Consider the following 23965-nt stretch of genomic DNA (forward strand, 5'->3'; position numbering starts at 1 on the left):
ACTCAAGAGCAGCCTGGACCCGAGGTCCCACATCTGTCTCATGTCCCTTCCTTTCCTTCTTAGCAGCTTGCGATACAGGTTTGGAGAAGAGGCAAATATACTGCAGCCATGTCAGGAAGTGACTGGGAATTGGGAAGGAGCCTCGAGGGAGACAGGATCAGGAACTTGTTAAACAATCTGTTTTCTTTACAGACCCCTTGCGAGTTACAAGGAAATCTGACCAGAGAACACTCAGGAATTCCTTGGCCTGCACTGCGGCTCTGAGTCCCTCTGGTCAGATTAGCCCCCATGACACAGACATCTCACAGAGGCTTTCATTTTCCAGATTGGCCTTTTAAAGAATAAGAACAAGCCCCCAAGATACCCATGCTGGTGAACATGCTACAACTCCCCAGGTGAGCTCGGGGCGGCCTCAGCGCCCAGGGTCTCATTTCAACCGCAGCAGCGCTCTGCACCCTTCCACTTCAAAAAGGTAATGTTTCCTTGGCAAGGTCACACCTGGGAATTCTAAAATGAAGTCAGCCAGCAGATGTTCCATTACAGCTTCCTGGCTATTTATCCCAGTCAAAACCAGCTTCATTACAAGTGATAGCTTCTGACTTGATCACGAAGATTTCCCAAAGGTGTGTGGCCCCCTGTGGTTCACAGGCAGGTGTAGAGGCCAATGGGGAATCTGTAGTTAAGAGCATGTGCTACCTCTGTCTGAGCTTCACAGAGCAACTCCCAGGCTCCAGCCTAAGTGCCTTCTCATCTCCTCGCCCGTATGACCAGTGGCACCAGTTTTCAAACCATGCATTCCTTCAAGCATCCAAAAGGGATATCTTTCCTTCAAGCCATTACTCGGAAAAATTGAAATAAAACAGATCCAAGCAGAGCTGCTCTGTTTGAAGCAAAGATCACCCTTGCCTGGCCCTCTAGCCTGCCCCCAGCAATCGCTCTGCTGGGTCCTTCCTCAGGACTCAGGATGGCTGAAAACCACTGGCTGAGGCCCTCTGCACGGCATCCCAGGCCCTCCAGGAGCTGCCCTCTGCCTGCTGTCCAGCCACATCCACCTCCGTCCTGCCCATTCTCACACCAAGCTCCAGACATCCTGAACCCCTCGCAGGACCGCAGGTGTACCGCACTGCTACGGGACTGTCTCCCCTCGTGCTTCTCTTCCCTTGCTACCTCCCTCCTCTCTTGTGTGCCTGCTGACTTCCATTTCAAGATCCAGCTAAACCACCACCTCTTCAGGAAAGACTGCCTTGCCTCTCTCCACGCCCTGCTGCCACCAGAGTACTGTGCCCCTACTTTCTTTGCCAACTTTTTGAAGACCACTCTGACTGTGAATTTTTTGTTTCTGTGTCCGTCTCCCTTACTGGCCTGAACCTGAAGAAAGGAACTGATTGATTTCTGGATCCCCAGCTCCTACAGTTTCTATATCCCCAAACCAGTACAGTGTCTGGTACATAACTGGTTTTCAATAAATGTTTACGGAATGAACACCTAGATCAGTGAATCCACAGAAAACAAGGATGAACAGGTTCGGGCTTTAATGCTTTAATAGTTGGATTCCTAGGTTTGTACTTATCTGCACTAGTGTTTTTCCTTGATTCTAATCTCTGTATGCTTCATCCATCCAATTAACAAATATTTATTGGATGCTTACAACTACATTTTATTAATTCGGAGACACTCATTTTTTTCACATTTAGCGTCTTCAAAATTAGTGACTGGGCAACCAATGGCATCTTACGACTGATCAGTAGCATGTTCTTTCCTTCTTAGTGGTACATGAAATAATGATGCATTTTGCAATCAATGACTGATATTCAAAGAAATGCGGATTGTGCCAGGCACCCTGCTAAGAGCTGAGGATACAGTGAAGGACAAAACGGGACAGTGCCATGGCTCAGATCTTCCTCGGTCTCTTTACCTGCAAAGAGGAGGAAGCCTGACCGGGCTCGCTGTTCCACCTCCCCGAACTGACCACATACACATCCTCTTGCTGTACTCGGGGTTCCTTCTCTTAGCTTCCCCCTGTCACCACTTGGAAGGGCCCAGGGATGCTGCTCCCCAACACTGATCCTGACAAGCCAACAACTCTCTGTCCTTGGCTAGAATTATCCAAGATTATTCTAAACACTGGAGGGAGAAACAAGGGGAAAAACACAGGAAATGAAGAATCTATACAAACATTCTGGATTACACAGACCTGGCCAGCCATCATCCAGGCTTCTCTGTACTCCTGCCAGTGCCAGTGACAAAAGAGTCCCCCAGGGGGCTGGCCCAGCTCCTCAGGCCTGGCTCCCTCACTTTTGACTGTCTTCCTCTACAAGGAATTCCTCATCTTACCACCCACTACCCAGACATCCTTATTTACCTCCAATAAAGTCCAAAGAGGCAGATTTCCACTCTGCAGCTGACTCAGGGCTTCCCCCAGCTCTGGGTTTTGGACCCATCTCTTGGCTAAACAGGAAACAGCCCATCCTTTGGGAGAACCACCACCACCACCCCACCCCCCGCCCACACACACACACTCGTATGGACAGTGGAGCTTTGCCATTAGACATTAACTCCAGTGCTGCCTGGACCACAGCTGTATCCCCAGTGTTAGCCCAGTGCCTGGCACATAGCACGAACTCACCAAGTCTCTGAGACTCAGTGGACACCTTTAAAACCTATCTTTAGGGAAATAATAAAAGGTACAAATGTACTGTGTATCCGATGCTTTGCTAAGCAGCTTGCTTACATTCTTAATCCACTTTGTATCCTGACATCGACCCCTGAGGATAATTAGTTATCATCCCCATTTTACTGATGAGGAAAACGAGTCCTAGACTAGTTAATAACTTGCTCCAGTATGTCATATAACTCGCAAGTGATGGCGTTGAGAGCAATCTCATTCCCTCCGGCTCCCAAATCCCTAACCATTCTCAGGATGATATACTGCCTGATACCCTCCATTCAGTAAATGCCCATTTGCCAAGGACTCTGCTAGGTATTCCTGCCTACTCTGTCTACAACCGGCTAACTCAGAACTCAGGCTGACCACCTTCAGAGACTGACCCTTCCTCAACACCAGGTGGCCTCTCTCTGGCAAACTACCCATTTCTAGACCATTTAACTAAGACATCAGTTGGGAAGAGAGTCAAACCCACGGGAACAAGGGCATCTTACCCTCCCTGCACTGTTCGCACAGACCTCCTAGTTCATGTTTTTGTAAGAAATAGATCCTAATTAAATATTTCAAGTTCACCATGTTTCCCATTACTATAGTTTTAAGTGATCTCTTTATGATTGTTTCCACACCTGGACCCTGAAAGAAGGGAAACAAAGAAGTTCAAGCCCTTAGGCAGCTTCCCTGAAACTCAACCCTGTGAGTTATAAAAACTCTGCCAGAGGAGTTTCTGCAACTCAGATTCCTTGTCTCCCCTTTCTGTGCCCTTTGTTCCTGGGTCATAGGTACTCTCGGCTGTGTCCTAGACTCCAAGCTGTATTCCAGTCCCTCTTGGCCTCAAGAAATAAAGTAACTGCAAAGTGGAAAACATTATTCCCTCTTCCAATTTGTTCTTTTTTTAGAAAAGGATTAGGATCCTCCCGCATGCCTGGCACTTTTACACATGTGTTCATATCTTCTGACTGAAACCCAGTCAAGCTGGTAACCCTATCACCATTTTATATGTTGGTGGGATGGGGAAATTTGCCCTTAGTACCACAAACAGCAAACAACAGCAGCACCTGCATTTGAACCCTGGCCTCTTAAGGCAAGTTTAGGGCTCTTTCTACACACCAACCTAAAAGTGAAAAACAAATCCTTCAAAAACTTCTTCAATATCAATATCAACAACAAAGGCAGCAACAACTAGCATTTATTAAGCTCTGCTCTGCAAACCGCCCACCTGATCTTGTGATTTCACTTCACCTTTGTAACAATCCCGTGTGGTTGGCACTATGAGCCCATTTTCCAGTTTAGGAGATTGAGGTTCTCAGCAATAAAGCTATTTAACGTCATAGAGCACAAAACCAGAGGAGCTGAGACTCCAGGCCAGGACGGTATGGCTCCAGAGCCCAATGGATGAATGCTGAGAGTCAGAACATTAGTTCCAATTCATTCATTTCAGTCAAAGATAAATTCTCTAAAAACAAAAACAACTAATAGGGAATATAGGGAGGCTGGTCAGATGGAGAAATAAGGACATAGATTGTGAAGGCCAAGGCAAAGAAAAGCTACAGGGAGAAATTCAAGCTGGCTGCACACACGTCCCGAGCCTTACCTAACTTTTCAGTCTATAGGAGGCTCTGAAGGGCAGAAACAGCCTCCCAGCCAAGTCCCCAGCGCAGACTGGACTGGCTTTTAGCCCCTGTTCACCATCAAAAGACTGCTCTGATGGTAAATATGTATGCGGTTCATTAAATAATAGCCTTTACAAATATTATTAGAAATGTGCCACAGAAAACCAGAGGCTTCATGGCTGATTCTTTAACAAACATGCAAGCTGCTCAAAGGCAACGTGAGAAAAGGAAAGAGGGTCACAGACAAGGGAGGCTGTTCTCTGCACAACTATCCCAGAGATTCTAAGGGGTCATGCTCAAATACCAGTGCTGAAAACCAACCTCTGGGGATTGTTCTCTTGTATTTTCCTCCTTCTCTTCCCCTAAGTGACCAAAGACCGGTAACAATGTTTCCTAAGACTACAAGGCTCCAAAGTGGATGAGCTTACCTGCAGTCCTATTTCTCAAAGGGCTACTCCTCCAGGACTGACGTGGAAACAGTGTCTGCACATACAGCGTCCCAGGGACCTGGGAGGGAGCTCAATATCCTCTCTTGACTTTGATCTTTGGTCTTGGCTGGGAGCTCAAGTACACGAGACCCACACAAGTTTTTTCTTTTATTTAGTTATATTGCAATCAGGGGGTTGGTAGGTTTGGGAAGAAAAAGGTAAGCAATGAGTACACTGGTCAACTTTAGTCTCCTTGACAGAAGGAACTAAATACCACTTTAAACAATGCACACATGCTCTAAGATGGAGAGAAAGTTCGGGATGGGAAGGAAAGCGCTAATCTGGCAATAATATCTGGTTCTCCACTGGCTTTACCAAAAATACTCATGGGAGAAAATGTACAGCTTCTTGACAGGTACTTCTCTGAAAGTGAAAGGCTGTCTCCTGCAGCTCCAATCTCATTGTATTCTTTGAACAATGAACTAGGATTGTATAACCGAAGTGCCCAGCACAGTGCCTGATATATGGTACATGCTCAGTAAACGGCAGCAACTATTAGGACTATTAACATGTGCCAACCTTCCCTTTTCACCATCAAATCACCTCTGGACATCTGCAATTACTTAATATGCATGATCTATACCTAGGTATTCTCACCATGTCTAACAGCTCAAAGTCCAGTAAACAAATGTTAAGTGCTTTTTCTGTGCCAGGACACTAGGAATAGGAAGCTGAAAAATATATCATTTCTGATTTTAAAGAGCTGACAATTTAATGTAAGAAGCTGGTTTTTGAAAGTCAAATGGTGATGCCTCAAGTTATGCCTTGTTGATGTACTTCAAGCTCAACCTAATGCACCTGGTAATATTACACATGGCAGTAAGCTGGCTCCAGATTGCCATCGGAATCTCAGCTATACTCTTGAAGCCAAGCATCTTATTCCAACTCCACCTTTCTCTGCAGAATACAGAGACGTTAGCTGGTAAAAGAAGCACCAGTTTATTGTTTTCATCACTGTTCCAATCATGGGATCAGAAACCCAGTATTTTTCAGGATGTTGAGGATCTTCATGCTTTGGACTGAGCCCATTTTTAAAGACAAATACGCGGTGACTGGGGGAGGGATGTGTTATTAAATCAGACAGAAGAACGGCTGGCTGTCCTTTTAAATGCAAAGATGGATTCCAACAGGCAGAAAAGGCAAAACTCCCCAAATCCTCATGCCCGCCTCACAATGTGGCAGCCACAGGGATCAACTCTGAGGCAGCCCTGGATGGTAGCCAAAACCCACCACCCTCCAAGAGCCACACAGGCAACAGCACAACAGCTGACGCAAAGAAAACACAAACCCCAACCATGTTGAGGCCAAATGCACAGTATAGGCCCTAACGAAATCATGGATGGAAAATCTGACGCATCAAAGGACATCCCCAAACTCCAAAAACAAACACCACCTCAAAGCAGATTAAACTTTGAGTCTCCCATGTCCCCTTCCATAAAACCTTGCTTACGCTCTCTTCTCTTCAATACTTGTGAGCCAATAAAGCAGCTCCTGACTTGTTAAAATGCCTTCCAAGCCCTTTAATAGCCCTTCCAAGCTATTCTCTTTGCAGAGAAAGGGAGAGGGGGGCCCACATTTATGACACCCACCCTTCCCTCATTTACAGGGGAGGACACTCAAATCCTGAGAGGAGTGATACCCGGCGGATGGTCACGACGCCTGGAGAGGAAGAAGGCTGTACTCAAATTCAGGTTTGCCTAAGCCAGAGCAGGACTCTTATCCATCCCTGAAATGACTTGGCTTTCCTTCCCTAACCAAGCTGCTTTCATCCTGGACACACTCAGAACACAATTACAAGTCTGTTCATCCTGTGAAAACTTCTCAGACACTCAACCATCAGAAACGCCCCCTCCATGCTCTGATTAATAACCACCACCTATGTCACTATAAATGCTACTGTGAGAAACATTAGATATTAACTGAGAATGTTCTGGCCCCCTACTTCCTTCTACCTGGAGACAAGCACAGCGTGTGTCATGCAGTAATAGGGGAATTCCTGGGATGTGAGGGAGGGAGAAATTATTAATGTATAAAATAGTCAAATACCTTTTGAAATAAAAAGCCTCTAAAAACTCTCCGTCCCTGGAGAGTTCTAGAAGCACCATCAGCAAGCCTCTCTTGTGTGTAAAGCACTGCACCCCTTCCCAGGTCAATCATCCTCCTTGACCCAGAGCCCCATTCCCACAGACACATGCACGGAGGGGAGAAGAAAGATGGGGTCTATCTTTCACAAACCCAATTCACAGCCTGAGTTCACTAAAAGCCAAAGCCTGAATCTGACGGCCTCTTACTCTCATGCCAGGACCCTGGAAGCAGAAAAGTGGCAGAACAGACACACAGAGAGCCAGGGCTGGTGTCCTGATTCTAAATGCAAAGTTATTATAGTTTAACCCCATAAGCCAATGACAAAGCTATGCACATAACAGGGAAAATTACAGGCAAACTTAGTGATTTTTTATTGTTAAGTGGACTCTTCTTTGTAACACATGAATTCCTACCTCTCTTGGAGTTCTGAACAATTTGTTAAATATATATGTAGTTTATCTCCCTCTTTCACTTTCTTCTCCAAGAGGCTGCTGTTGATTTGTTGACATAATTAACTATAAAATAATATTCTACAGAACTAATCAGACCTTCAAAGCAATATCATTAGCATATTGGCCCAAATCCACAGCTTTTCTCAGAAAGTCACTCAAATAAAAACAACAGAAGAACCCACCAACCTTGATGACTGCTGTCAGATGTCAGTAAATTCAGGAAGGGCTCAGGGCAGTACAGTATTAGGTAGAGCAACAAAACCCAGTCCCTGCACGATCTTGCAAAATTCCTCCCTTGAAGACAGCGCCCAGCCTGAGGCTGGCTGAGGCCTCTGGTCTAGTCTTGTGTTTACTTGTTTATCAAGAATGGCCAGGTGGCTTCAAGGCCCAGGGTGAAAGGCCTAAAGAATGAGTTACTGGAAGATTATTGGACAGCTTGCCCCTCCAGAAACACGCCCTGTTAAAATTGCCAAGAGCTACACCGTAAGCTTAAACACCATCAGTACTGCCTCTGCCCAAAGTAAGGCCCAAGTTCTTTCTTTGGCCCACAAGGCCCTCAAAGCTACGGCTCTGCCTGTGCCTCTCACCTTACCTCCCTGCCTCCTCCCTGACTGCAACCCCTGAGGCTCCAACTCTACAAAGCTACTAGCAGTCCCTCAAATGAAGGTTTGGTGCCTCTGTTCATACTGTTCTCTCCTCCTTGTGATGGAGGAAATAAAAACTTGCAGTTCACAGAAAAAGACATACAATGCATACATGTCAGCCTCACAAATAATGGAGGGAAATGCAAATCCAAAGAATACTGAGATATAATTGTACACCTTAAAAAATGGGAAGAAAATGAAAATGCTAGTACCCGTCGTTGGCAAGAGTTTGGGGAAAAAGGCAGTTTCAGACACTTTTAGTGGGAGAATAATTGGTTCAACCTCCTTTCTGTTTTCAAAATCTACCCTTTTACCCAAGAGTTGAACTTCTAAGCATTTAAGATTGGCTCATCTAAAAGATGTATACAAAAATGTCCATTTCAACTTTCTTTTTTTTAAAGGCAAGGGCACACTCACAAAAACCCTGGAAACAAATTCAATGTTTATTTATAGGGGAATTGCTAAAACTGATACAGAAGCAGCTATTAAAAACAATGAAAAGCTAAAGAAAATTGCTAATTATATTTTATTAAGTAAAAATGCAAGTTCTTAGACACCATAGTATGAACGCATTTGTATTAACTCTGTAAAGAGGAAAAGCAACAGTGGTTCTCAAACTGTGATCTCCAGAGGAGCAGCAACAGCATCGCCAGGGAACATGTTAGAAATGCAAATTCTCAGGCTCCAGCCCAGATCTACTGATTCAGAAACTCTGGGGAGTGCGGCTCACATCTGCCAGGCTACCCTGACAGATGCTAAAGTTTGAGAACCACTGTATTGTATAAGGACCTAACATACAAAACTTCAGGAAGAATATGCAAAAGCCTGCTTACTGCAGTGACATCTAGGGAAAAGAAATGCGGTGGAAGCTTGAAGGGCAATTTTTAACTTCCCCTCTCTGTGCTGTTTGAATTTTCACAATACGCAGCTAGTACTATAATAAGAAGAAGGATCCTCGTACTGAGTTGAATTCTACTTTATATGGCTTCCACCCTCTAGTCCTCATTTTTATCCCACGGGATCAGCCACCTAACCTCCTTTGGGTGAGCTATCCCTTCAAACGTTTTAAGATGACTCTCACGACCTCCTGAGTTTTCTTTCCTCTTTGCTATATACTTTTAGCTCCTATAACCCCTCCATGCCGTGGCTTTTCCTAAAATAAAGAGGGAGGAAGAAGGGATACGGGGCACTTGGTACATTTAACAAGAATGATCTTCAGATACCCATGTTCCCACATGATGCTGTGTGGAGATGAGGGAAGCTGGGCTAGTAGCCCACCGTGAGCACACAGCAGGTCTTCTCTACCTTCCTGGAGGCCCCCTAGATGCAACACATGTTGGGACAAATCAGTAGCCCATCCAGCCCAATACCCAATCTCGGACACTAACATCAGAACAACTTGTTCAGGAGAAAAGGGAAGGGGACCTGGGGTGTCTTCACAAAGTCCCTTTGAAGGTGGGCTTTGAGGTAGCCCTCTTCAAATACCCTACTCTTCCTTTAATAGGTCCCTAGAAATCAGTGTTATCTATTAATATGTCCTGTCAATAGGTACCTTCACATGAATCGCAATGTTTCTCAAACTCATATTTTGTACCAACCCTCGTCTTGGATCAACAGATTTTGCGTGAGCATTTTCTCTCTTCCAGGACTGGTACTAGTGACTTAGTAGACAGCTTTGCTGATCCTCCCAACAACTTTGGAGGGTCCACAACCCAGAGATGGGGTAACTAAGGTTCTGTGCATTTAGGTCACTTGCCCAATGTCACAGAGTCGGTAAAAAACAGAGAGGGTCTTCAACCCCATGCTCTGTCCACTATGTCACATGATGATTTAAAACAGCTGACCAATAGCCACACTCTAATGTCAAAGTTGGCCACATAATTCTACAATCCCAGAATTTGGTAAACTACATTGAGTTTGGTGTATATAAATCATGCTTGATTTTATAATTTGCCTTCTCAACTTTCATCCCCCATAGCCGACCAGAAACTGAGTCCTTTCTTAATCTCTTCATCCCATGGCCAGTGTAGCAGAATTCAAGATACTCAGCCCTCAGCCTGGTCTGCAACAGATTTCAGTGTAACTCAGCCCAAAATCCAGATTGCCCAAGGGACTGGCAACACAGACATTTAGCCTGAATGATTTCTACTTTATTTTTCCACTCTGCCTAAACCCAGCCCACACACACAGCACTGCATATGTACCTGCTGTATGAACTCTGCTTCATTTTGTCATCCATGTTGTTAAGAACTTTCTAAATAATTTAAGTTGATGAAGGGGTTATAGGACCTCCAGGGTCCTATATAAATCCCTTCCTCATAACCTCAAATAGTCCCTTTTAAAATTTTCTTCAAAAATTCCAGTTGAGGACCTCCACTTCTAGCCAAGATGGAGTAACAGGCACCATATTTACCTTCCCACCTAAAACAACTAAAATAATGAATACAGGAAACAAAGGTTCTCGGGACACTGGACATCAGGCAAAAAACTACAGTAATCTCAAAGAGATGGGGAAAAAATGAGGTATCCTAAAACTGCTCATGCTTAATGCCTGGGACAGAGGACACAGAAGAGGAAATCCATACCAAGCCCTGCAGTTTCCCGAATTGAGGAGCCAGAGCTAGAGGTCTAAGTAGAACAAGGAGGCTAGAATTCTTGGGGCAAAGTACAAGACAGGAGAGAGATGCACAGGAGGATGTGCTCCTGAAGTATTCAGGAGAGTACCAATCACTGTATGTATGTGAGGAAACTATCTGAGCCAGAAGCACTCAAAAGGATCACAGAGAACAATCAGTGGATTTCACACAGGGCCATGAATAGTGCCTATTCAGACCAGCCAGTGTGGAAAACCTCATAATTAACAGGGCATGGGGTAGAGTACACAGAAGGGTTTTACCTCAGCAGTGAAGAAGAATTAGCCCTACTCAACAAAGCTTAAAGCAAGACTCAAAAGGATAGAACTGTTTCCAAATAACTTACTCATGCCCCAAAACAAAGCTCAAGTGTATTTATAGAAATACAAAAAATATCTAGCACTGAAAAGGGTAAAATACATAATGTCTGATATTCAACCAAAAATTACCAGGCATGCAGAGAAGCAGGAAAATACTACTAAAATGAGAAACATCAGTGGACACTGACCTAGAATTGACACATTTGATAGAACTAGTAGACACATATTAAAACAGCTATCATACCTGAATTTCATATGTTCAAAAAGCTAAAGGAAAGAGTGAACTTAAAAGTTCACACATGCAAGATTTCAAAAAAGACTCAAGTTGAAATTCTAGAAATGAAAACTAAAATGTTTGAGATGAAAAGTTAACTATATGAGATTAGATAACACAGAAGATTAGTAACCTTCAAGACACAGTAATAGAAGCTATCTAAAATATAACAAAGAGAAAAAAAGATTTTGAAAAAATAAACAGAGCATCAGTGAGCTGTGGAAAATGTCAAGTGGCCTAATATATGTGAAATGGGAATACCTGAAAGAGAGAACAAAGAAGGGACCAGGAGAAATATATGAGACATAATGGACACAAATTTTCCAAATCTGATGAAAACTATAAACCCATATAATCACGAATATCAATGAACCCCAAGCACAAGAAATATAAAGAAAACTAAACCAAGAAACATCATAATTAAATTGTTCAAAACCAATGATAAAGAGAAAAACTTAAAAGCAGTCAGGGTGGGGGGTGGCAGATTATGCAACAAAGAAAAATAACCCGTGAGAATGACAATGGATTTCTTATCAGAAATAATGCAAGCTATGAGACAGTAGAGCAAGATCTTTGAAGGACTAAAAGAAAAAAACTTTATATCTAGAATTCTTTACGCTGTGAAAAAATCTTTCAGAACTAAAGCTGAAATAAAGACTTTATCAGACATACCAAAAATGACATACCAAAATTCACCACCAGCAGAACTGCACCACAAGAAGTGGGGAAAAATAATATCACATGGAAATCTGGATCCATAAAATGCAAGGAAGAGCATAAAGGTAACTATGTGGTACATATAAAGACTTCTAAATACTTTTTGAATGTCTTAAAAAGAGAGTTGCTTAAAACTAAAATAATAACCATGTATTGTGGGGTTTAAAACATATATGGAAGTAAAATATACAACATGAAATAGCAGTAGCACAAAGGCTATGAGACAAGAATTAGAAATACATTGTTATATGGTTTTACATTACATATGAAGTGGTATAATACCACTTGAAAGTTGACTCTGATAAATTAAAGATGTACACTATAAACCTTAAAGCAACCACTAAAATAATATCTGGAAAAAGGATATGCCTAATTAGCCAATAAAGGGGGAAAATGGAATTTAAAAAAATTAATCTAAAAGAAGACAAAAAAAGAGAGAAAAGAGACCAAGAAACAGATGGAACAAACAGAAAAAAAAAGCAAGATGATATGTTTAAAACAGACCATATGAATTGCATTATATATAGTCTAAACACCCTAATTAAAAAGCAGAGATTGTTAGGCCTTGCTTTGTTACCCAGTCTAACTATATGCTGCCTAAAAGAAGCCCACTTTAAATATAAGGAGACAAATAGGTTAAAAAGCAGAAGGAAGAAAAGATATACCATAAAAGAGCAATCAAAAGAAAGCTGAAGTTTGCTGTATTAACATAACATTAAGTAGATTTTAAAGCAAAAATATTATCAGGAATAATGATTAAGTAGCTATCAGAGCAAAACATATCATCAGAAATTATGAAATAATAAAGGGGATGATTCACCAAGATGACCTAAAAATCCTAAATATTAATGCACATGATAACAGAGCATCAGAATACATAAAGCAAAATCTGATAGAACTGCAAGGAGAAATGCATATGTCTACAATTATCATGAGAGAATTAAATATGTCACTCAATAATTGTTAGAACAGATAGACAGAAAATCAGCAAGTATATAAAACATTAAGAGTAGTCAATGAAGCTGCCTAATTGACATGTAAAAAGCACTCTACCCAACAGGAGGAGACTACACATTCTTTTCAAGTGTACGCGGAACATTTACCAAGACAGACGTTCTGAGCCATGAAACAAGTCTCAAAAAGTTAAAAGGATTCAAGTCATACAAAGTACTCTCTGTGACTACAGCGGAATTAAAAGTCAATAATAGTTAGATATGTGGAACATCCTCAAATATTTGGAAACTGAATAACACACTTCTATATAACCATAGGTCAAACAGACATTAAAAACAACTAGAAAGTATATTCACTGAATGAAAATAAAAACAGCAAAAGTTGTGGGATGCAGTTGAAGCAATACTTAGAAATTTACAGCATCAAATGCCTATCTTAGAAAAGTCTCAAGTAAATGACCTTAATTTCCACCTTAATAAATTAGAAAGAAATGAGTAAGAGGAGCCCAAAGTTAACAGAAGAAAGGAAATAATAAATTGTAGAGCAGAAATCAGTAAGTTAAAAAAGAAAAGGAAAACAATAAAGAAAATAAATGAAACCAAAAGCTGGTTCTTTGAGATGATCAATAATATTAATAAATTTCTGGCCAGAATGATCAAGAAAATAAAGAGAAAAGAGACAACCAGTCTTAGGAATGAGGAGATGAAATTACAACAGATTCTATAAATATTAAAATGATAATAAGGGGATATTATGAGCAACTTAGATGATATGTACAAATTCCTTGAAATACACAAACTATCAAACCTCATTCAAGGAGAAACAGATAATCTGAATAGTCCTATATTATTAAATCATTTGACTTCTCCTTCTCCCCCATAAAAAAACTCCAAGCCCAATGGCTTCACTGATGAATTCTACTAGATATTTTAGAAAAGAAATAATGGCAATTCTACACAAATTCTTACAGAAAACTGAAAAGAAGGAAATACTTGCCTGTTCATTCTATGAGGCCAGAATTATCTTGATAACAAAACTTAAAATACAAGGAAAGAAACTATATCAATACCCATCATTAACACAGATGCAAATATTCTTAAAATTTTAGCAAATAGAACAGAATCCAACAAAATATAAAAAGGATAATATAGGTCCTGGGATTTATCTCAGGAATACAAAGTTAATTTAACATTCCCCCCCCAAAAAATGAATGTAATTAATCATATTAAGACTCTGAAAAATTATGATCTCAATAGTTACAGAAAAAAGCAACTGACAAAATGCAATACCCATTCTTCATTTAAAAAAAAACAAAGAAAAAAAGTTTCAGCAAAGATGGAATAGAATGGAACTTCCTAAAACCCTTTCAGCAAAGATGGAATAGAATGGAACTTCCTAAACCTGATAAAGAGCTTCTACAAAAAATATACAACTAACATCATAAATCATAATGCTGAAGATATGAATGCTTTTCCCTAAGCTCAGGAACAAGGCAAGACATTTGCTCTCATCACTTCTACACAACACTGCGCGGAGATTCTAGCCAGCGCATTATAGCAAGAAAAATAAAAGACATCCTCATTGAAAGGAAAAAGTAAAACTGTCTTTATTCACAGATAACATGATCACATAAAGAATCTGATGGTACCCACAAAAAAGCTATTAGAGCTAATAAGTCAGTTAGCAAGATGGCAGGATACATGATCAATATATAAGTAGTAACAAACAATTGAAAGTTGAAATCTAAGAAGACAATACTGTTTACAATAGCGTCAAAAAATGTGAAATACCTACAGATAACCTGACAAAGACCCATCTACTGAAAGCTAAAAGACACTGCTGAGAGAAATTAAGGAAGACCTAAATAAATGAACAGATATACTGTGTCCATGGGTCAGAAAACTCAATATTTAAGAAGTCAATTCTCTCCCCAAACTAATGTATAAATTAAATGAAGTTCCAATTCAAATCTCAACAGGCCTTTATTTTGAATCTGACAAAATGACTGTAAAATGGAAATGTAACAGATGCAGAATAACCAATATAACTTTTAAAAAGAACAAAGTTGAAGGACTTATACTACCTGATTTTAATACTTATTACAAAACTACAGTCATCAAAACTAAGTGGTACTAGCATTAAAACAGACAAAGAAATCAATGGAACAAAATAAAACATCCAAAAATGGGCCCACATATACAAATGGTAAATTGATTCTGATCAAAGGTACAAAGACAATTCAATGGAGAAAGGATAGATTTTTTAGCAAATGGTGCTGGAACAACTGATACCATATGAAAAAAAAAAACTTTGTCCACATCTGGTCCTACAGGTTAACATGAAATGGATCCTGGATTTAATGTAAAATAAAAAACAATAAAGCTTCTTAAAAGAAAAATGGGAGAAAATATTTGAGATCTCAGGCTAGGCATGATTTCTAAGATACCAAAACCATGATCCATAAAGGAATAAATTGATAAAATTTACATTATCAAAATTACAAATTGATAAATTAGACTTCAGCAAAATTAAGAACTCTGCTTTTCAAAAGACACTGCTAAGAAAATGAAACTATAAGCCACGAAATGGGATAAAATATTTGCAAATCACAGCTGTGATAAAGAACTTATTAATGAGAATATATATAAAAACCTCTTGGGCTTCCCTGGTGGCGCAGTGGTTGAGAGTCCGCCTGCCGATGCAGTGGACACGGGTTCGTGCCCCGGTGCGGGAAGATCCCACGTGCCGCGGAGCGGCTAGGCCCGTGAGCCATGGCCGCGGAGCCTGGGCGTCCGGAGCCTGTGCTCCGCAACGGGCAAGGCCACAACAGTGAAAGGCCCGCATACCGCAAAAAACAACAACAAAAAAAACCTCTTGAAAGTCAATAAGGAAACAAACAGCCCATTTTTAAAAAGTGGACAAAAGAAATAAACACTTCAGCCAAGAAGATATATGAAATATACACAGGGAAATAAGCAACATGATAAGAAGTTTGAAATTATTAGTCATCAGGGAAGTGCACAATACAACCCCATGAGAGGATTCCACATTATTAGAATAGCTAAAATTTACAAGAGTGATCACACCAGTTGGAGCAACTGGAATCACTTTGAAATACGGTTTGGCTGTTTCTTAAGTTAAATATACACCTACCATGTGAACTAGCTGTTCCACTTTTAAGTATTTAACTAATAGAAATGAAGGCTGTACAAAGACATTTATACAAATATGGACACCGGCTTTATTTGTAGTAGCCAAAAAGCAGCAAATAATCCAAATGTCCATCAATGGGTTAGTGGATAAACTAAATATGGTATAGTTGTACTCAGAAAAAAAAAAAAACCACTATGTATGCACACATAACCTGGATAAACTCAAGAGGATTATGCTAAGGAAAAGCCACCGCACACAAAAGATACATATTGTATGACCCCACAGATAAAATCCTAAAAGAGTTTAAATAGTGACAGAAACAACTCACTGGTTCTTGGAGGGATTAGAAAGGGGCATGAGCAATCTTTGGGGGTATTAGAAATGTTCTTTATCTTGACTGTAATGATGGTTTCATGGATAAATACATACGTTGAAACTTCTCAAATTAGACACTTTATATATGTACAGTTTACTGTATGTCACGTATACCTCAATAAAGCTGTTGAAAAATATCCTAGTGGGGAATGCCTTTTCTTTCCTGTGGTACCTTGACTGCTACACCCTTTCTTCATCCCCGACATTCAATCAGTAATTAATTCCTAACCATTCTATTCTAATCTCTCTCCTCTAGTCACATAGCTACTACACTAACCCATCTCTCACCTGCATTATAATAGCCTCTCTCCAATCTTCACCACTCCAATTCATTCTCCACCCTGCAGCCAGAATTAACTTTCTAAAACACAAATCTGACAGTGTCACTTCAATAGCTGCTGCTTGCTCTGGAGATGCATTTCAAACTCTCTTAACCTGATTCACCTGACCTTCCCTGATCTGGGCTTTTCACTCTCCCGAACCTCCTTTCTGGTGATTTCCCCTTACCCTTTCCAGTCCGCCCATACTAATCAACAATGCACCAGACTTGCATAGCTTTGCCCATGCTGTTCCAAGTCAGATAATCCCCTTTCCTCTGTCTTTCTCCAACCCAATCACACCGATGCTTTGCAACTCAACTTGGGTATTAACTCCTCTGAGAAGTTTTCAATAAAAGCCTATATTGGGCCATTTGGACTTCTCTCAACTCCTGAGAATTTTTTTTTTTTAATTTTTATTGGAGTATACTTGATTTACAACGTTATGTTAGTTTCAAGTGTACAGCAAAGTGAATCAGTTCTACATATACATCTATCCACTCTTTTTTTAGATTCTTTTCCCATACAGCCCATTAGAGAGGAGAATCTTCTTCTACCTTGCTACAGCACTAAGCTCACTATCATATAATCTCCCTTGCCAGACTAGACAGAAGCAGACTGGATGAAAGCTTGAAAGCAAAGACCAAGTCTTGTTCATCCTTGCTTTCCCAGAGCCTACCACAATGCCAGGCTAAGAACACATTCCCAAATTAGTGAACAAACGAATGAACACAAGAGCTGGTTTGGATGACCGCCTCTTACATCCGCTGGGTTGACTCTAAATTCCACATTATAAAAATATGCGCAGGTAAGAGGTTGAATAATCTCTGTAGTACACTCTGGTAAAATAATTATTTCAAATACTTTGCGTGGGGGGGCGGTGGTCCCACTCCGGCCGTGAGCTTAAGGGCAGGATTCACTACCTCAAACTGTTTTCAGAACCAGCTGGTAATTGACTGTGATTTGAACCAAGTGAAAGGTTAGGGAAAGAGAACCAGATTCCAGGAAAAGACAAGGCCCACAGTAAAAATTAACACAGCCTGGAAGAAGGCTCAGTCTCCTCCCAGTAAACTTCTTAATTTCATCCAGAAAGACACAGATCTCCACCCTCTGGGTTACTCCTTTCTCCCAATACACATGTTTTGACTTCCAAATCCAGCAGGGAGGCTCCCAACCTCCCTCCCCCTCAAAATCAATCTCCAGGCCCTTCTCACCCTCTCTGTTCCCTCAATCATCCTTAATAAGAGTTCTTGGAGCCTCCCACCAGGAGGCCCTCCTCAGCTGGCTCCCTCCAAGAGCCAGGCCAGTGGCCACCAAGTCAAAAGCCAACCACAGGACCTCATTAACAGGAGATTCCCAGAAGACCAGGAGGCAGTCAAAAGGCTGGAAGACCCAGCTGGCAACTTAAAAAGTACAATTTCAGGATATGCAGTCGGTGGATCATAGGAAAGAGGGGAAAAGCAAGCAAAACAAAACAAAGCAGAATTCTACCATCTATATACCAGTTACAAACTAAGAGAAGGCTTGCCTTCTTTCTTACTGACTTGTGGTTCAAAAGCATAATCACTCTCTCCCTCCTGATATCCTATTTTAAAAAGTAACCTAATAATGACTGCTCTTCCCTATCTTGGAAATGACTTGACTTTTTAATTTAGAGACAAAATTAGTTAAGACATGAGAAGTGCTTTAGTGGAAAATAGCCAATGATTAGGGGAATTCACCATTTTGCATCTTGTTCAGCTTAAAAAAAAAGGACTTTAATAAAAATGGACACTCCTAGGCCTTTCCTACCCAGGATAACTGTAGCCAAAGAGCATTATACCATCTAAACTAAATTGCACCTCAAACATTACCATAAGCTGCTGAAAGCTACAAGCAGCACTGGCCTTAAAATGCCTTAGGTAGCCAGACTGGAATTAAAAGGTTCAAAAATGCCTGGGGAAATGTCCCAAAATACGGTGGGAAGGGGGGAGAGAGAAAATTAACATAGTTAACTGGATAGTGATGACAGGGGACCCCGGGTTCCAGACATCTCCTAGGCAGCGTTGGGGATGCAGTAAAGGCCCACCCTTCTCTTAAGTGGCCGTACGCCTCACCCAGGAGCGGACACAGTGGACTCAACAAGGTCTCGGGGGCCAACGCACCGCTGGCGTTGGCGTTAAGACTCAGGCGGCCAGAGCAGGAAGAGGAGGCAGCGACTGCGGGAAAGGGGAGGGAGGCTTGGGCCCGGGTGCGCTCTCGAGCTGGAGAACGTGCGCGCTACGAGCCTGCGCTTTTGCTAAAGCCCCTGATACACACGTGGGACTGGGCGGAGGGTCACTTACTTGTCCAATCTGAAATTACATTTTAGCTAGCGCGGCCCTGCCGATAACCGCGCGGAACCGCACCAAGCCTCGGTTGGGCGGTCCGACCCGCCCTCCGCGCGGCCCCGCCCCCGCCCCCGCCGGCCACGGCCCCTGTAAAACTCGCCCCGATTGGCCCTTTGAACGGGACCCGGGATTGGCCCGCGCCTGCGCCCTGCCGTGGCCTCCTGCGGCGGTCGCCTGTCGGTTGGAGTGGACTGCATCCTCTTCCGGTTTCTTCCCGCCTCCCCGAGGTTTTTGGGTTTTTTTTTGTTTTGTTTTGTTTTTTGGTACGTGGGCCTCTCACTGTTCTGGCCTCTCCCGTTACGGAGCACAGGCTCCAGACGCACAGGCTCAGCGGCCATGGCTCACAGGCCTAGCCGCTCCAAGGCATGTGGGATCTTCCCGGACCGGGACACGAACCCGTATCCCTTGCATCGGCAGGCGGACTCTCAACCACTGCGCCACCAGGGAAGGCCTCCCCCGAGCTTTTAAAGGCCTGAAGTGGGCTCTGTCCTCTCAGGCCGAGAGTTTCCTAGTTTGGGGGCTCTTCTCGCAGAACTCACCCACGCAGACTCCCGTCAGCCGCTGTTGGGTATGTGTCCGACGTGTATCCTGTAACTTCGCTTCTCAACCATGCACTGAACACCAAGACTCTTGCAGACAGGTGTTAAAATAAAGAAATTAATAATAATAATATTTATTGAATGCTTACTTTGCATGAGGTCTTGTTCCCGAGATACTTTACGAAAATGTTCTCAACCAATTTTGTGAACAACCTTCTGAAAAGGTGTCATTTTTTAAATGTACAAAACAAATGAACCTCAGCCGCTAAGGAAGTTACAGTCTGGTGGGTCCTGGACACATCTATGTCATTTAATCTTCATGATCCTTACCTTTCCAGTTAGCTAGGTACTATTTGTCCATAGTTTACAGATGCAAAGAGTAGGAAACGTTTTTTAGCTTGTTTTGAGACTCACAATAAGTAACAGGAGGGAAGATTCCAACCTGAGCTCAAACATAAGCCATGTCTATTAAAAAGGCAGGCTCCCAAGCTGATGGGACTGAGATTTGGAAGATAGTTTAAGAAGTCTAAACTCTTTATTTTCCTAGAAAAGGAGACTGAGGTGCAGTAAAAGGAAGTGATTTTCGAAGGACACACTGGTCATGAGAGGTAAGCCTCGGTAATAACTGATTTCACAGAACTGGATATGGGCCATGTGCATGATAGTCACACTGCTATCCTCATAACAACCCCAAATACATGCTCTCATCTTGGTCTTACAGGCGAGGATAGTAGCTCAGTGGGGCTGAGGCTACGTGGTTAGCTGCATCTGCTAGGGGCCCTGGTTTGGGGATGCCGGAGGAAGAAATTTTCCTCTATCCTTCTAGGTTCTTCTGCTGGTCTAAGAATTAAATTGACATTATGAACGGGAGAAAATCAGATGAAAGTTTAATCACGTGTACATGGGAGAGACCCAGCAAAACTGAGTAACTCTGTAAAGACATCTTCCACTAAAGACAAAAAAAGGATGTAGGGGGTAATGGTTTATGTCTTCAAAAGGGAGGAAGGCAGTTTACATGAAGATGGAAAAGCAAATGTTTGGTAAACAAATGTTTGCTGGGTGTGCTAAGACAGTGGGACACAGGAATTTTAAAAAAACAAACAAAAAAACCTTCCTAGATTCCTCTCGGTCTACCATATCTAGTTCATACTATAGTACAATGATAGCTGTCTTCCTGGAAGAGGTCCTCTGTCTACATTCTTTAGGCAGCTAAGGAGGACATCCGAGTTTCTTCCTGAGTCTTTTTGGGCCTTGATTGTTTTCAGCTGTAAATAATTCACGTGCCAAAGAGACATTTTGGGGTGGCAAGTTTTGCTCCTGTACAGGGTCATTTTCTTTCTTCCACACCATGACTGTTCACCTTCATTTCCAACAAATATCCGGAGATCTAACCATGGACTCTTCGGGAATGTAGGAGGTACTAGGATCTGGTTACTTGGCACCTGTGTGAATCATCATGTACAACAGGAATGATAATATTAAGACCTATTCATCTTACCTTTCCAGAGTATTGTGATGAGTAAATGAGGTAACAAATATGGAAATACTTTGTAAAGTGTTAGATGCTGGCTACGTGTAAGACAGCTTCCAGACCCTCCTCATTGTACCTCAGGAATAGAATAAATGAAATATACTGGTTGCCTTAGGAACTATGGCAGGAGGTCTCATCTTGGCTAAACTTGAATTAATATGGATTTGGTTCCTGGTCTTTATAGATATCTCTGTTACTAGGCATTTTGTATTTGATCTGAGATTTGTTTCTTCTTATCATCATGCTATCATTAGTGGTAATAGCAGCAACAGCACAGTGGCTGGAGCACCAGCAGCCATCTTGGACCATGAGAGGATTTCAGGAATGAAAGCTACATACAGAAAAGCCCCAGGGTGCAAGAGCTTAAGTTTCTGACACCATGCAGCACCAGACGAACACCCACTGCCCACTTCTACTTGTAAGAAAGAAGCTGCTCTCTTGTGCAAGACACTTTAATTTTGTGTTTTCTGTCCATGGGGCCAAACCTAATCATAACTGATACATATACCTTACCTCACGGAAATCCTACAGCAACTCTATAAGGTGATAGGTGCAGAAACAGACTCAGAGAGTATAAATGATTTTTTCGGTGTCATCCAGCCAAGTGACAGAGGCGTAATTTTGTGGCCCATTCTCATTTTCTTTTAAATGGAAAGAAAATGCCTGTTGTGAATGAATGAATCTATTTTTTTTCCACTTACTTCCATTCTATTCATTTATTCTAGGAGGTGATAAACTTTTTCTATAAAGGACCAAACAGTAAATATTTTAGACTTTGTGAGTCATACAGTTTCTGTTGCGACTACTCAACTCTGCCTTTGTAGGGCAAAGCAATCATAGATAAAAGTAAACGAGAGGCTATGACTGTGTTTCGATACAACCTTACAAAAGCATACAATGGCCAGTGTGCCCCGGTGGGCCTTAGCTTGCCAACCTCTGATTTATTAGATTCTGATGTCCCATCACAAAAGTGCATTGGAAATACATTACAGGGGGTAGGGGGATTGTGACTTTGCAGGCACCCTCACACAGTTGACCAATATAAAGTCCAGTGTGTGACGGTGAGGTCCAGTAGAAAGAAAGATCCCTAAACTGATAATCATGAGATCTGAGCACTCAGTTCATATCTGCCCTGAAACAGGATCTATATCCTGAACCAACCCCAGGTGCCTCAGTTCCCTATATGTTAGGAGCAAATAATGCAAATATCATCCCTACTTTCCATAGTTTCCATGGCTACAGGGAGACTGAGATGACATGATATACAGACCATATTTTGAAAGCTATAAATGTTATTCAACTGTGTGTTCACTGCTTCACCTTAGGCAGGGCCATATAGCCTCCTCTGTATCCTTCAGCCCCCCGTCCTTACCTCTATCATGGAACTCCTAGAACGTATCAAATGCCTAGTAGTTATTAGTGAATCCGTTTATCCCCACTCCTCGTCCTTAACTTGATATAAAGGGTTATTGTGTTGCATTGGATTAAAAGACTCAATTATTGGAAAGTCTAGATGCCCACTCAAGGTCGCTGCCGGGCAGCGTGGGTGTCATGCGGTCATTGTCCAGTAGACAGGTCACAAGTCACACCCGTGAAGCAGCACATCAGGCTTAAACGAGACAGAAAGAGCTAGGTTGTGAAAGCCTGGAACCAGCTGAACTGGACGTTGTGTCACTTCCTTCCTGCTCACAGACTGTTTCATGAAACACCAGGAGGCAGACAGGAGTTCTGGCCTTCTCCCTGGGGACCTGTGGAGGCCTTCTGCTACTCTGACTGCATTCTCTGAATGCTTTTCCTACATTAACAACTTGCCCCTCACCAGAGAAAAGACTTATTTTCCCCGAGACTCTTAGAGTCATGGCACAGAAATAGGTGTGGTTATTCATTTACTCATGAATTCATTTATTCATTCAGACATTTATGTATTCACTCACTTAACAAAGATATATTGAGTGCCTACTGTTCTATAAAGAGATGGTGTTGAGAAAAACAGATATTGTCCGTGTCATCGTGGAACTGACAGTCACGAAACTGACATTCAGTAAATAAGCATGCAAGTGTATATGTGTGTGTGTGTATATGTGTGTGTGTGTGTATAAAGTACAGAGAGGTTAAGCATATATCAATATATCTATCTGTATCTATATATGGATTCAGTTGCAAGTAGGAAGAGACATAGGATCTTATGAGAGAGGGGGCGTGATTTAGACTGAGGTCTAACTGAGATGGGTGATTCTGAGGAACCAGGTGCGTTACATGCATTGAAGACCTAAGGGTCTTCAGTAACCTTGTAAAGTGACTACTATCACAACCATTGTACAGATAGGGAAACTGAGGCTTAGGAAGATTAGGTGACTGGCCTAAGGCTGCACTGTGAGTAAGTTTGGAGCAGGCTGGGCTCTTTCCCATACTCCACAATGCACAACACAAACCCAGAGGGTGTGAATTTTCCCAGCTCCCACCTTTGCACACACTATGCCTCCTTCCACCTGGAAAGCCTCCCCCGCCCTCCTTCCCTTGTTGGATTCATAGTCTGCCTTCAGCGTCTAGTTGAGGGCCTACTTTCTCGGCAAAGTTTCCTCTTCTATCTGAGGCCTCAGCACATCTCGTATTCTAAGCTTCTGCAACAATCATCATGTATTACTCATGCGGCACCGGCCCCGGGACACCTTGTAAAGTTCATTTTCCTTTTTACATGCCTGCACTGGTGACCTTGCTCCCAGTCCTGTGGGCAGCACGAAGTCATGAGAGCAGACAGACCTGGGTTCTTCTCCTAGTTCCTACTTGTTTGCTGAGTGACCTGGAGAACGTTGCTTAACCTCTCTGTAGTTTCCTTGGA

At 42.1% G+C, this 23965-nt stretch overlaps 1 protein-coding gene across 5 annotated transcripts in view; it reads right to left on the reverse strand.

The window, feature by feature from the left end:
* Positions 1–19144, reverse strand: part of FGGY (FGGY carbohydrate kinase domain containing) — a 413910-nt gene extending 394766 nt beyond the window's left edge. For 2 of the 5 annotated variants that reach the window (XM_070046609.1, XM_030870319.2), the window contains exon 1: positions 19012–19144. The gene's annotated coding sequence lies outside the window, so the exon portion shown is untranslated. Of the gene's footprint in view, positions 1–4703; positions 4836–18783; positions 18966–19011 lie in introns of those variants that run through there. The other 3 variants (XM_060287916.1, XM_030870321.2, XM_030870320.3) reach the window with 3 other exon arrangements.
* Between the last annotated feature and the right edge of the window lie 4821 nt (positions 19145–23965).

Source organism: Globicephala melas, chromosome 1 (genome assembly GCF_963455315.2).
Source record: "Globicephala melas chromosome 1, mGloMel1.2, whole genome shotgun sequence".
Taxonomy (NCBI): domain Eukaryota; kingdom Metazoa; phylum Chordata; class Mammalia; order Artiodactyla; family Delphinidae; genus Globicephala; species Globicephala melas.